The sequence below is a fragment of the Alosa alosa genome, chromosome 9 (assembly GCF_017589495.1).
Source record: "Alosa alosa isolate M-15738 ecotype Scorff River chromosome 9, AALO_Geno_1.1, whole genome shotgun sequence".
Taxonomy (NCBI): Eukaryota; Metazoa; Chordata; class Actinopteri; order Clupeiformes; family Clupeidae; genus Alosa; species Alosa alosa.
In genome coordinates this window covers 16603097-16619183 of record NC_063197.1, presented here as the reverse complement: position 1 = coordinate 16619183, position 16087 = coordinate 16603097, and positions in this window count along the sequence as shown.

Below are 16087 nucleotides of genomic sequence, written 5' to 3'. Positions count from 1 at the left end.
ATATCCATTTCCATGACAATGGCTGCTGACTGGTTTCAGTCTGAATCTATTCACAGGTGGACAATTCTACCTCTGTCGCCTACCACACAAACTCGAATGGAGTCCGCATATCAAAAAAAGGCAGTTACTGCTATTTGTTTTGTTGGTGTTCTTTGCCTGAGAAAAGAGCTCTGTTTTTTTTTTATTGCTAAGTAGGTCAGGCTAGAGATAAGGTCTGCTTCAAATGAAGAGGGTTATGAGAAATGAGAGGGAAACCACATTATGTGCCTCTACCAATCTATACAGTACGTTCCTCTAAAGGATTAGAGCAGTGATGAGACTTTTTTTTTTTAGTGTTGTCTATGTCTGTCTATATGTAAAGTTTCATTCACATTTCTGACGTAAAGAGGAAGAAACTTTGTGTATGAGTGTGAGCTGACACATTCTGATATACCTGTGTGTCACTTTCTGGTACAGACAAAAAGAGGATCTGAAATGAATACACAAGTACATCTAAAGGTATGTTTTCACTTTGTGCGTGGGTGTGCATACCCACGGTTACATACATTCGACAGCAGGTATTCACAGTTTCAGTTGTAGGGTCTCTTCTCTGAGTGTGTAAGTTTGTTTGTTTATATGTGTAGATGAACACCCCAAGCACTCATGTGCTATCTATCTAGGTTGATTTAATGTTAACGCAAATAGAAATAATTTAATTTGGCAGTGACAAGGATAAAATCTAATTTACAAACTAATCTGGTTCAAAAATGTCCAGCTTCTAATGACTGGCTATATGTAGCTACAGGAGTCTATATAATACACTGAATCTGCCTTTAGTGTTTTGTAAATGGACATGATACATATATCATAGACATTTACTCAACTACAGGCAGGTGTTCCAGACTGATCCAGTGCTATTTTTGGAAATGTGAAATTTTCCATCCAATTTGGTGCAGGACCGGGATCATTCCATGTCTGGACCAGCAGCTGTTGGAAAGCGCCAAAAGGGTCAGCGCAGACACTGGACTACATTTGGCGACTGGGTGACTTGTCAGAACGGTGATCACCAGAGGCGCATACTCTTCGCTGCAGAAAGCGTATGCTAGCTGAGAGATACAAGATTTTTAGGAGGACATTATGGGTCTTTTGGGATAGGGGTAGGGGTGGGGGGTGGGGGGGGGTTGTAGAACAGGATGGGGGCTTACGTTAAATGCAGGATGAGTGGGGAATGATGAGAGCTAATGGGTTAACCCCTCGCCCCCAATCCACCCCTCCCAGTCCCAGCACCACTACAGGGTGTCTGCGGGTGGGGTGAGAGCTGAAGATCGCAAGGTCTGAACAAACATGACAGTGAGATAAGCACTGCGCTAAGGGGTCTAATTCCAAAGTGATAAAGAGGGAGAGAGAGAGAAAAAAAAGAAAAAAAGAGAAATAAAGAATTCACATACATTTTAGAACAAGAGAGCAACTCCACACCAATGCATTCATTAAAACAAAAGCTCTCGTATCTTTGCATCAAACCCTTTGGACTCATTGTATGACCAAACCATGGAGAGAATTAACAATGATGTGTCAAGACAAAACAAATCATAGAACAATTCATAGAACAGTCAAGGTCGATGAGCATGAATATCAATATAGTTGTGCACAGTAAGGAAAATGGACTGACAAGTGCGTCACTAACAATGTTGCTCACTGTTGCTTTTCTTGATGTTTGCACCAACAAATACCTTGCCCCCCCCCTCACACACACACCGAACCACCACCCCAATCTAACCTCAAAGGAGACAGGATATGATGTCACAGGCATTCTAAAGAATTCTTCAAAAGCCACAGACTCAAAAGCAGAGCACAAAAGCAATGCGAGGTCTGTGACACTCGAGAGCAAAAGAGACTCAATTTAGTGGCAGTAAAAAGGCTGGAAAATAATTGGCTGAGACAATCTTCAGCGGTAGAAGTAAAATTGCAATCCTGAAAATGAGACCCAATAAAATGGCAGCTGTATCACCCCCACCCGCCGATAAAAGGAATGCCATCATTATTGGGCATGTGCTAGAAATCCCTGTGACATCCACTGCTGTGGGGTTCTGTGGAGTTACACACTTTCTGTGTGGAAATCATGATGACATGGCTATGAATCTCATATAGTCACCCTTTTCACTGCAGTTCCACATCAACTGTCTCCCTGGTTATACACCCAAAGGTTTCCCTTTTGAGGTATGCAAGTAGTGGTCATGTCTATTTCTATGACAACCCATATTTCCAGACAGGAAAGAGAAAGCATGTCATATATTGTTTTGAACCCTAAAGCCAATTTGATCAACTCTTAGCATCCAATTTTGTCAACAGACAAAATGTGCAAGTGTGCAAGAGGCTCTGTAGAGGACGTTTTTGTAGTCTTTTAGGCACTACAGTAAGACTCCATATGGATTAATACTGTAATACAATGAGAACAACTTCGCCTCCGTTGTGTCCGCCACTGTCCTTGTGTGCATCTGCAAGTGCTTAACTCATTAAGTCAGTGTTGATTGTCAGCATTTCACTATTGTTGGGCCTCATGCAAGAAACCAGTAGATGATGAGATTTGCCTTATACGAATAAATTACGCAATCATGTCACATGCAGACTCAGCTGAACTTGCACAGCAGCAGAAAAGGAAGAGAAAAAGTCTTCACTAGCCTCCTCCACCTCTAAAAGCACACAGGCCACACTGGAGTGGAGTCTTCAGTGAGTGGACGCCTCTAGTTTATGAAAGCATTCACTTTTAGCCCACACTATATACAGATACAACTGTTAAATGCCAAGACTTTTTTTTTTTTAATCACAGACTGTTGTTTTTGTGAGTGCGTGGCAGGTTTTACGCATTATAAACTGGAACAACCAGTTGTTTTCATCAATTCAAATGGGAGCTGGATGCCTCTGTCTCCCCATCATAATCTTTCACAATCATGCCTTTGTCTATGCACGGCTGATAAGCAGGTAGTCTCTTAAGTTTCAGTGGGTTGAAGGCCCTCTATAAATAAATGATGTGCATTTCTATCTCAAGTCATCACTGATCCATGTGGTTAGACCTGTTCTTGCTCCACTGATATCATGTCAGTTTTACATAGCAGCCATTTTACACGTACAACCTAAATACTCTGCAGACAATTCCTCCTCTGCATACTTTATCATGATAAATGCTACGTCAAATGCGACCAAACCAATAATTAATGGATGGATAATAAATGCAGAAAAAAATTAGGTGGCCCCATGCAATATCACAAATAAAACTAAGTATCGCCTTTGCCGACTGTGCCTATATTATTCTTTGAGCTATGAAAAACTACAATCATAATTGAATAGCAATATAGGGCCTTATCTTTTTGTCACACATGGGTTTCACTATTGTGTAACTTGAAGTCACCAGCCTGGCTACTCATGCTTGAACTTCAATGGAAGACTGGAGGGAAGCCACCCAACCAGAGATTTGAACATGTGTGGAGAAGCCTCCTCCAACACCTTCTGCATACTCATATCGAAGAAGAGGCAAGGAGATCAGTGTAAGAGTTCAATCTGCTTTTGAAAACAAAACCAATGCTGATAAGCAAAGCTAATTTCCCAACAGTAAAATAAGGATCTAGTAATTTTTATACCTTGTCATTCAAGCAATTTTTCTACAAAAATGAATGAAAAAGAAAGGGCTGGGAGGAGGGGAATCTCCTTGACAAGCCCAAGAGGGGGAGAAATGGGGTAATCAGCTGCTTGGGATTCCCATGGCACCGTCCCAAAGAGTGAAATCACTTTTTTGCCCCTCTTCCGCCCCTTTTTTTTTTGGCAGGAGAAAAGCGAACTGGCCTGCATGCCAGACAGACTTGTTAATATGTGGGTTTTGGCAAAAGCACAGCTGAAAGCAAGCCAACTCACTACACTTCCACTCTGTGTGTGACACAGAAAGGCTGCGAGCCAAAAGGGCCAAGCTGCAAGTGATTCCGGCCACTGCTTGCAGAGGAAAATGCAGAGGAAATGAAAACACAGTAGCATGATAGTACGAGTCTCTCAGCGATATACACTACTCCCAAAAAAGTTAGGGATATCTGGCTTTCGGGTGAAATGTAATGTTTCAGTACAGAAGGTACTGAAACATTGAACTGTTGGATATGTGCATTCAAACGTTTAGAGAAGGTCACATTAAGTTCACCTGTAAAGGTTATAGTGGATTTTAGGTTAATCCTGAAATTTCACCCGAAAGCCATATATCCCTAACTTTTGGTGAGTAGTGTATGTATTACATACACATGTAACTGCTATCCAAATGTGAATGCATTCTGATTGGTCAATGCCCCTCTATGTGCAATAAATTCTAAGATTTCCAATAACAAGATTTACATACGTTCAATATACACTGATTTTGTGAAACAGGTTTAAACATGAAGTACACTCTGTGTGCAAGAGTAGACTTTGTTTATGCGATAACATGTAGTTAGAATGCTCTGAGAAGGCTCTGTGTGTGATGACGACAACAACCTGCAAGGAGGCTAGTAAAAGGGCTACGAGTGTAAGGCTAGCATATAAGGGCTATAAGCACTTTAGCATTTCTAGCTTGTGTCAGAGGTGTTGGTGGGTGGTGTTTATAACACCCCAGCTTTCGGTTTCGCATAAGTTGTAACGCATCAAGGTTCATGAGTATTCATATCAGTTAAAGGTGCAGACAACACCATTATTACCACAACAATCACATCTTTTCGGTGTTATCCACTGTTACAAAGAAATAAAAGAACTTAAACAGTGGTTGATAACAATGTCTTATAATGTCACATCTGACAGAACCTGTTTGGCCAGCTTTTTATGATGTTGCTACCCTTTTAAACAAATAACCAGTAGACAGGACTTGTGGCTCTGTATCACACAACCTTGCTGAGCATTCAATCTACTGGTTTGTACTTAAAACTTTTATCCTGGTTATTAACCACATGCTTATTAATTCTTTGTCATGTTTTAACTTCAACAGCCAAGAAAGAAAGAGTTAAATAGAAAAGGTAATATTATTTTTTTAGGGCTGTCAAAATAACTGATTAATTTCGATTAATTAATTTGAGAAAAAATAACTGATTAAAAAAAAAATAACGCAGATTAATCGATTCCGTATGACCTTTGACCCTGAGCCGTTGTAGTCAGTAACCATGTAAAAAGAAAGGAGAGAGAAGAAAATGTGCTGACTAGATCATTGATTGGAACATTTACTTTTAAACAACGGCCTGATGGTGTTGATAAAAATAAAGTGTTGATTAAAATAAAGTCCTCTGCAATGTCTGCAGCAAGGAATTTGCATATCACCGGAGTTCATCAACTCTAAAGTCACACATCAATGCAAAGAAATAGTGTTGACATTGAGGGAAGTGTTAATTTATTTTCATTGTGTCCCCTAGGTTATATCTGTGGCCTGAAATACCTTGTATGTGAAAAACAACTTCTTCCCGAAGCACTTTTGAATTTATTTCCTCAGCATATTAGGTCATATCATAGATTATTATGGCCATTATTAAAATAATAATAAAAGAGTTTTTTAACGTTAATGTCACTAATGCTGATTATTCAATGATTTATTTGAATTTAAAAATTTAAAATACTTTCACAGCAAAAATTATATATGCGATTAATTTAGATTAATTAATCACAGAGTATGTAATTAATTAGATTATTTTTTTTAATCGATTGACAGCCCTAATTTTTTTAAAATCGTTTCAATTCACCACATAAATGAAATATGGACACATATGAAACCTCAGTGGAAAAACAGTGAGGGGAAAAAAACGTAACGCCCATTAGGCAACACCTCCCCAACACTAGTGGAAATATCTACCACCACTTGCCCTATCTTTCAGCATTTCATGTTTTCATGCAAGTACATCAAGAGTACATCAGAACTCAAAACAACCAGCTTAAATGTGTGTCTGACTGATATAAACTCATCTCCGTAATCAACCGGATTTCCACACACTCGATGCAAAGGCACAGTCTGTAGTCTGGTACATATTTTTGAGATAAGTGTGTGTACTGCTGTTCAAATAAAATAAAAAAAACTGCTGATTTCAGGGAAGAAGAGAATGTTTGTGTATGTGTGTGTTTGTTTGATACTCAAAGTGCATATCCATGTATGTCAAAGGCAGGGGAAACCACAAAATCATTTTAAAGTTTCATGTGACACTAAGCAGTGCAACAAAGAGTGCATTTCAAGATTCTGTGTGGATCTAATATGTATGCATGCATTATTATAATGAAGATCAGGGTTTTGAACCAGAACGGTATTTATCGGTTACCATTATTTTAGATGAACGATTCTGTTCCGGAACATAAAAAAATTAACATTTCTGGTTTATTTTCTGTTACTAGCAAAACATCAAAAGTGTCTGTTTTTTGTTTTCATTCCGTGAACCAGTTCAAAGCCTTGGTGAAGATAATAAAAGTGCTATTCTATTGTGACTATTTCATTTCATAAACAGCCTAAAAAAATGGAAAGACAACAAAATCTTCAGTATCTACATCATTAACTGAATGCTTCTGTGTGAGAAAATACTAAGGCACTTTATAAGGGACCCCAGACTGACATTACACTGCATTAAATGCAATGCATTCCTAGCATAATTTCCTTGGGCAAAACAAGCGAAGTAGTGACATAAACCCTCCTCTAACAAGGCATGTTATTCATTAGTACCCCTTCATTATGCAAAGACATTCAAGTCTTTCAGGCCTGAACTAACGCCTGAACTTGATCGCTGGCCATACGTTTCTAATCCACAGTGGTTCAATCATAAAGCCCCCCTCACTCCAACTCTAGGTCTCACTTATGTCAGCACTTCATCAGCTACATTTTTTTGAAGTGAACGTCAGATATTCACAAAGAAAGTCATTCTGTTTCGACTCAATGTCATTTATATTGCATTTGCAATTTTGCCATTTTATGGGAACAAGAAAGGACTTAAAATGAGGCCAACTTTACAGTTTACTGTACGTTCTGTGTCAACCATGTTAGTGATAACAGAAAAGGTGTACATGATGATAAATGCTAAATAATGTACAAACAATATACAAGTAGGCCAGCCTATTAAGGTTCCCTTTGACAACTTCTAATAAACACATCATTGACAAAAGACAACAACTAAGATCATAACTAATAAAAATAAAAAAATCTGTGAAATTAATGCAAAATGCTAAAAGCTAGGCTGGACTCAAAAAAGTTGTGAGCAAGAAAAATACCTCCATCCAGGCGCTGAATACTTATTGCATAACAAAACCGTTTATCTTGTGCCAGCAAAACCACAGCTGCCCTCCAACTCTGGCAAATGTTCAGCACCAACAATCCACCCATCACTGCATGTCAGCATATTAGTAAGACATATTCACAACAGAGTAGACAACATGTTCACTCATGTTCCGCTGTAATAAGACAGTCATATGAGTCACTCTTCCAGGATGGAGGTGTCCAATAAAAGTGCCTATCAAAATGGCTTTATAATGACTAATAGAACCAAGGGTTCAGTAGTTTAGTAACAGTCCAACACATGTCTGTCAGTGGGGCGCCATGCTGTAGGCTTGGTAGGGCCAGTCCTCAACATGCCATGATTCTAATTTAATTAATTAGGTCACAGTTGCAAACCCTTTGTTCTGACTGTTTGATTGTATTATGCCTCAGTAAATGACAAGCCTATGTTAATGTAGATTAAGTAAAACCTATTGAAAAGTGTTCTGTACATGAGCGCAAGTCTCGTTTAGACCACATTCCTATAGAATAATTAAATAATTGGGTCAGTGATCCAAAGGTCAAATAGTTCTGAGGAGAAATATATGTCCCCCATTGAGATTTTAATCACTGCACTAGAAATGAACCTCTAAGGAAAGTCTTCTAGCATCTGAAAAACTTCAGGAGGGCTATGGGGGCGACCTACACAGGAGGCAGAAAAGTTTAACACACAACCCAAACAAAAACACCCTTCATATCCAACTGATTCCTTTGCCCTGGCCTGAAGGATATGGCAGGCTTAGTTGGCAATGTAGGCTAGTCTTGACCAATAAGAAGTCTACAGATAAGTTAGGCCTACAGCCCAGCCTGTACACATTAGCCTAATTCTTGATCAGCAGACTACAACAAAAAGTGCCAAAAAGTTATTTAGAGTTTCGCAGATCAATATCACACACTTTAGACGCCTGCTGGCTATCATCTTCAGAGTACCCCCTAATAATAATGTTCTGACTAGGCTACACTGTTTCAGGTTTGGCTGGGACCGATATGGTCCCATGTGTTCGTTTCAACCGGTAGTTAAAGCCACTTGATGTGTTCCGATGGGATATATTTGCCTTAAATTAGAACAGCAAATCGTGGTGAACAGGAATGAGCCCCCGTGTACGATAGCCTACATATTGTACAAAAAGGAAACATTCAGAATCACTATCTGCGTAGACCTCCACCCCGAACTATACAGTGATGAAGGGGGAGGGGTTATAATATATTAGCTTACGTTGCAAAGGACACAAATGTGTCCGCTTTGTAGCATATGCTATTCAAAACTAATGCAAACAAACAGTAAATCATTACAAACAAAACGAAGAAAAATATTATCAAAACGAGAGACGAATCGTGTATTCCACCTGACAGGCCTCATCAGGAAGCATATGAACTTACCAGCTAGATTTTTTGTGTACCATTTTTCACCATCACTATATCAATCGTACGATCCTACTGCAATTATGTTCAAAAAGGTCGATCCAAACTGTGTCAGGCCGGCTTTAAATTAGCCTTAAATGGACTGTATGTGTGACCGCCACATGTTGTAGTAGTTTCTAGTAAAGCCTAGCGTGCGACGGTGTTGTGTTTGGATGATTTAAGTCAAATGCTGCATTGTTTGCTTTGGCTCAATGTAAACAGGCAACAATAACAACAGTGACCACCACTTCTCCATTCACATTCTCATTGGACTAACGCTCACCAATACCACGGCTAAATCATACGCCTTAAATGGCCACAAAACTGATTTAGTGAGAATAAGTCTATCGCATGCTTCTGCTTAATCAACCTGATTATCGTGTTGTAAACATGTTCTAAAATCTGTCACGTGGTAGCCTTCCTTAAGATATGATCTGATATGATATGAAACTCACAGCACAATCTGATTATTTTACATTGAACATGATGAACAGAAGGAAGCCAGTAACGCACGACTTATAAATACCCTGTAACTGATACGAGTCACGCTGCTGATAACCATGTCATTATTTGAATATAACTTAAACCAACATTAGCTTTTGTATTTAATCCTGCGCCATAATTTGGAGGAAAAACGCCGGAACACTTCCTATCAGTTTGTGTTTCTCAGCACGCTAGAATGTGAGCAAGAAAAGGAAATAAACTTACCAATTCTGTTTCCGTTTTGTTTTCGCACTCTTGGGAACCGGAAGAAACATTCCTGATTTCCCAGTTAAAATCTAGCTTTTTGAGCGCTTATTGACTACAACTTTTCACCAAAACTAAAATATATTCTCTTAACGTATCACTGTTATGAGTGGTATGAACTCCATCTAATTCGATATCAAAGTACAGCTTGATTTAGTGGTAACTGCATCTTTGCCTAATCTAAGGCGTGCTCACGGTCATAGAGTCAAATCATTGGTTGACAAACATCAATCAGATGCAAATTCCTAACCTCTGAATCAGCGGAGGCCAGCCTACTTTATTAACTAGGAATCATCATCAAATACCGAATTGTGGCGACGTCAACGACGGAACATATGCAACCAGTTTACAGACTTTATTCTTGTCCATGCGTAATTTACGCGTAACTGCTTGAATACAATAACTTCGCAATATCTAGACTAATTTAGCAGCATGACGGATCTATATGAAACGTGCAGCGTAACAGTATAATACGCATTAACTGTATGGGTCTTCCCTTATATTTCCCGTATAGCACACAATCTGCCCGATGCCAATCTTTTGGCGACGTTCCCTTGGTTAATGATATCAGTTAACCCTTACGCTGTTGGATTGTACGGGTGTGTGGGGCTATCATTCAGCCTACAGCTTACATAGCCTATGATCAAAGTGTTAATGGTGCAAGTAGTCCATTCATATTGAGGCTGGATGATTTCACCTTAGAACGTAGGATACATTACTGGCATTAAGTGATTGGGAATTTCGTAAGCGCAGTAGCAACGAAAAAGCAGCGAACTCTGACGCCTTCCATTTTATGATGGCTGCCAAGCATAGTCTACAATGAATTATTTATACCCGCCCTTGCCATCCATTTCCCACACTATCCTTTATTCATGACGTTTTAATCACATTGTTGGAGGATGCCTTTACACAAACATGATCTAAGCTCAAAAGCTGCACCATTTGCACCATTTGACGACATTTCATTCATATAATGTTTGGTAAGTTGAACAAATCTTTCTGAAGGTGCCATTCAATTCAGAACTAGTATTAAATGTATATATATTTGAAAGTAGTATTTAGTTGTATTAAGCTATAGACAATTGATTTTAGGATATTGTCTAATTTTTAACAAAGCCAAACAAATACATTTTAGCCAGTCTTGAAATTCAGAGAATGTTCAGTAATTTCAATAACTTTGCTGACACCTAGTGGTACTTATAGTTTTATCCCCTTCCTTTACCATGGCTGCAGATCACTTGTCTTTTTGTCCATCCCCCCTTCCTTCCTTCCTTCCTCTTTTCCTAACCCCTCCTGATGATTATTTTGTGAAGGAAACGAGGAAGGAAGGATGATGGAGGAATGAAGGAGAGACAGATATGAGAAAATGAGACGTCATGCTCATTCACGCATAATTTTAAGAGACATCAATAAGGCTACTGATGATGCGGCGAATCACCTCTTAGGTTAAAATAAACAGACATGCAAATTGCAGAGAATATGAACTTATACCAAAGCCTAAAAATATCATATGAACATGGACTCTTCCCACTTATTGACCCTGATTGCAGGTAGTTGACAGGATTGCATGGTAGTTCATGATAATTCTAGCATACAGATCTTTTCTTGGACTATCAACTAATTTATTATCTAATAAATCCCTACGAACCGTTGATAGACATTGGAGATAACTTGACCTTCACCTGCAGAAAATCCCAGACTGGCTGATGACAGGTTTGAAAAGCACCCATTATCACACCTCTCACTAGTAGGCTAGTGACAAATGGTCAGAACAGAAAGGGCTTTAGTTTTTGAGATACCCCCAAAAACAGGACTAAAAAGGAAAATATAGCCTGTCCGTATTGGAGTTAACATAAAATTAGTGCTAAACACAAGCTCTAAGAACTTTGAAACTTGGCATGTTTATAGTCAGGAAGTTGCCCCACTAGAAAAGACTGGATGTGAATCTCTTAAATGAATAGTTCATGTAAACACCCTAAAATAAGGGACATGCAAAAAATGAATATCTATGCAGAATGTTTTCATTTACTTTGAACCAAAATAGAAATACATATGAACACTTATGGGAACCCAATACCAAATTGTAAATATAGTATGACGAATCAGGGTGTTCTGTCTCAATATATTCAACATGAAAGAAAACCATAGCCAAGGGGTCGAAAAACATTTAATAATGATACATTTCATATTTGTCCCCCACATTTAACTTCATTAAGTCAAAGAACTTTCATACTGCTTAAACATTTGTTAGCCAGATCCTGAATTTTAAGGTTATGAATCTCCCCAAAGGGGTTAACAAAAACATTGGGAACCCTGGAACTGCTCTACCATTTCATATGTCCCAAAAACAATTCATTTATCCATGAATCAGGTTAACATTGGGGTGGAACACCTTTATTAAAATATTTATATGGTCAAGTCATTACTGAATAATGGAAAATAATATTGTTAGCTTTTGTCTGTCCAGACCAGCAGTGGACAGTAGAGCCTACACTGCTTACTTCACCCCTAAGTAGATAAACAGTTAGTTGAAGAAACTACTTTCCCTAGCTAAGAAAGTACTTAGCCCTCTGACCAATGTTGCATGTGTAATTCAATTTGATTTGCATTTCAATGAAAATTCTGAAATGTATATCATTTTTCCTTTTCACTAGTCTTTTGAATTATGGAGAATGTCTTACAGGCATTGGATCCAAAGCTTTGTATAATTTGTGGGAAACATTTTGAAAAGGGTAAGAAAATATCCCTATGTCCAAAACCCCAAGGCCTCCAATGCATACTTACCCTTGCTCAGCAGAGAGAGAGATGGTGATGTCCATAAAACTCTGGCTCCATATACAGATGATATTTCCTCCAAAATCAAAGTTTTATATCATGTATCATGTAGAGCGAACTACTGCAGTAAGACAAAAATCAATGAGCAGCAGCAAGTTGCAAATCTGCACCAAGAAGGCTGAGTAGGGCTGAAACATCATCATTTCAAATACTGAGAGATTGTTTCATTTGTGGGAAGGCCAGCTCTAGATCAGAACCTCTGACAGCCATTTCGACTGGTACAGGGGCAATGTAAATTATACGCTAAGTATACACGGAATTTGGTCTCTGCATTTATGCCATCCGTGAATTAGTGAACACTCAGAGCACACAGTGCACACAGTGAACACAATGAGGTGAAGCACACACCAACCCGGAGCAGTGAGCTGCCTTATTACAGAGCTGCCTTAGGTGCCTTGCTCAAGGGCACCGTGGATGTGGGGGGAGAGCAGTGAGGGGTTAGGTGCCTTGCTCAAGGGGCACCGTGGATGGGCATGGGAGAGCAGTGAGGGGTTGGGTGCCTTGCTCAAGGGCACCGTGGATGTGGGCATGGGAGAGCAGTGAGGGGTTGGGTGCCTTGCTCAAGGGCACTGTGGATGTGGGCATGGGAGAGCAGTGAGGGGTTGGGTGCCTTGCTCAAGGGCACCGTGGATGGGAGTGCTCAACCACTTCCTCCGCCTTTTTCCTTTTTTTTCCCTTCTGGGTCGGGGATCGAACCGGTAACTCTTCGGTTACAAGCCCGAACCCCTAACCAGTAGGCCACGGCTGTCCTCAGTACCAGAGACAAGGTCCTTCGGGCAGCTTCTGAAAGGCTTGATGAAGATGTACATTCAAATTCTTTCATGCCCAGATCTCTTTGCATATGATGCCAAATACAAATACCTTGCACACAACATCTCTAAATGAAGAATAACAGTATCAGATGCTGTATCAGCTTTTCCTTTAGTTTCCAGGATCTATATTTCTTGTGTTGAACAATGACTCACCTTCTTACTCAGCAATGGTCTTTAGTATGTTGTCATAGCGATCAGTCAAATAATTGAGTCCTCACTTTCATACCTTTGGACAATACTGTTTTATTAATGTCTTCAGTGATCTTAATAAAGGCTTTGGTATAGACATTGGTCTGCTTTTTTATTCTTTTCTATGGCTTCTGCTATATTTCATTTAGAGATGTAATGTGCAAGGCATTTTATGATATTTGGTATCATATGCAGAGATCTGGGCATGAAAGAATTCGAAGATGTACATCTTTATCAAGCCTTTCAGAAGCTGCCCGAAGGACCTTGTCTCTGGTACTTGCGACTGTTCCAGTTGAAATTGCTGTCAGAGGTTCTGGTTTAGAGCTGGCCTTCCCACAAATGAAACAATCTCAGTATTTGAAATGATGATGTTTCAGCCCTACTCAGCCTTCTTGGTGCAGATGTGCTCTCACTCTCAACATTTGCAACTTGCTGCTGCTCACTGATTTTTGTCTTACTGCAGTAGTTCGCTCTACATACGTGATATGAAACTTTGATTTTGGAGGAAATATCATCTGTATATGGAGCCAGAGTTTTATGGACATCACCATCTCTCTATCTGCTGAGCAAGGGTAAGTGCGTTGGAGGCCTTCTACTGTGGGGTTTTGGACATAGGGATCTTTTTTCTTGCCCTTTTCAAAATGTTTCCCACAGGCTTTGGATCCATTGTCTGTAAGACATTCTCCATAACTCAAGAGACTAGTGAAAAGGAAAAATGACATACATTTCAGATTCAATTTCAAGTTGAATTACACATGCAACATTAGTCAGAGGGCTAAGTACTTTCTAAATACAACTAACTGTTTAGCTACTTAGGGGTGAAGTAAGCAGTGCAGGCTCTACTGTCCACTGCTGGTCTGGACAGACAAAAGCTAACAATATTATTTTCCATTATTCAGTAATGACTTAACCAAAACAAAATTCAAGTGAATGTAAATATTTTAATAAAGGTGTTCCATTCCAATGTTAACCTGTTTTAATTGGATCTGTGTTTCATATGAAATGTATCATTATTAAATGTAAATATAGATCCGCACTTACCTTGCAGTAACAATGAATTTGTCAACATTCTTCTCACTACTAATAATGTGATTTGGACTTGAGACTGTATTTTGCCAGTGTTCCGTTTTCTTTCATGTTGGACACCTCATACATTGAGTGACAGAACACCCTGATTCGTCATACTATATTTACATATTTGGTATTGTTGGATTCAGAACAACCCCACCTTTCCCATAAGCGATCATATGTGTTTCTATGATAATTCCTGGTAAAACAGCTACAAAGTAAATGAAAACATTCTCCATAGATATTCATTTTTTGCATGTCCGCTTATTTTAGGTATGTGTTTACATGTCTCTATTCATTCCATACATCAAGATATTCACATCCAGTCTTTTCTAGTGGGTAAAGCAACTTCCTGACTATAAACACGCCAAGTTTCAAAGTTCTCAGAGCTTGTGTGATTGATCTGCACTAATTTATATGCCTTAACTCCAATAAAAACAGGCTATATTTTAGTCCTTTTTTGGTTTTGGGGTGTATAACAATATCTGTTAATTTAACAATCTTAGCAGTAAAATATTTTTAGCCAAGAATCCATTTCATATATGGGAGACCTTAGAGATGAGGAAAAACACTGTTGGGTTTAGTTCTACCTCCGGTAGGGGTATCTCAAAAATGTGGGGCCATTGTCACTAGCCTATAGGGTGACCACCGCCATGACACTGAAAATGAGGACACTTGTGCCCAAAAAGTGAGGACATACGGAATCGGGGTAACATTAGTGGGGAATAACTTTAGAAAAGTAATTTTTTAGTGACTTAATAATTTAGTGAGCTCTGCAGCTGTGGTTGCTGCTGGAGCAAAAAACGATGCCACAGAGGATTGCCCGGCAGATTTGGCTTTCTGTTTGTGCCTGTCTGTGAGAGTGTGCCTTTCTAAAAGAAAGGACATCAATGTCTGTTTCACAAAAGGCATGGCATGCATCTGCCCTGCTTTTGGTAGCAAAGCGGTCTTCAGAAAGAGTTGAAAGACGTCTTTCGTTAGCCTACCGGTTTACTAGTGCAGCAATGGCATTCATTCATTCAATCACGAGGCGAGTTGTCGCATTGACTACTTCGCGAAAAGGAAATCAGTGTAGTTTTGTGATGTCCCTTGCTACGGTGGTGGCGGAGGGTCAGAAATGATAACATGTATCAGCGGTATAGGCTACAGAGGCCTTGGAATGAGGTGTAGCCTATGTGCTCATGAAATGCGGACAAATGTCCAAAAAGGACACACTCTCTCTGTCCGGACAGAAGGCTCAAAAACCAGACTGTCCGGACAAAATCCAGACGAATGTCCACCCTACCCCCACGCACAAAAGGTTTTCCCACAACATCCAACCCCCTACCCCCACCTGCGCTAACAATCTGCGAGAAGGATGTGCCGGCTCTTTCAGAAGCAGAAGATCAAGAAGGCTACAGGACCTGATGGTGTCCCCCTCCTGTCTGCGAATCTGTGCTGAACAGCTCGCGCCAATCTTCAGAAGTTGGGGCAAAAGCTACGATAATACCCTACCATCCCCAAGAAGCGCCGCAACTCGGGTTTGGTAGTTGGAATAGGGAAATTATCAATAGCCACCACCTTAGCATGGTCCGGCTTCACTTGGCCCTGCCCTACGACCTTCCCCAAGTACACAACTGTGGCCTGGGCAAACTCGCACTTGGCTAAATTTACAATGAGGCGAGCATCCACAAGCCTGGTAGAGAGAGCCCGAATATGGTCCAGATGTTAAGACCACTCGTCGCTATACACAACCACATCATCGAGGTACACAGCACACCCCTGCAAACCGGAAACA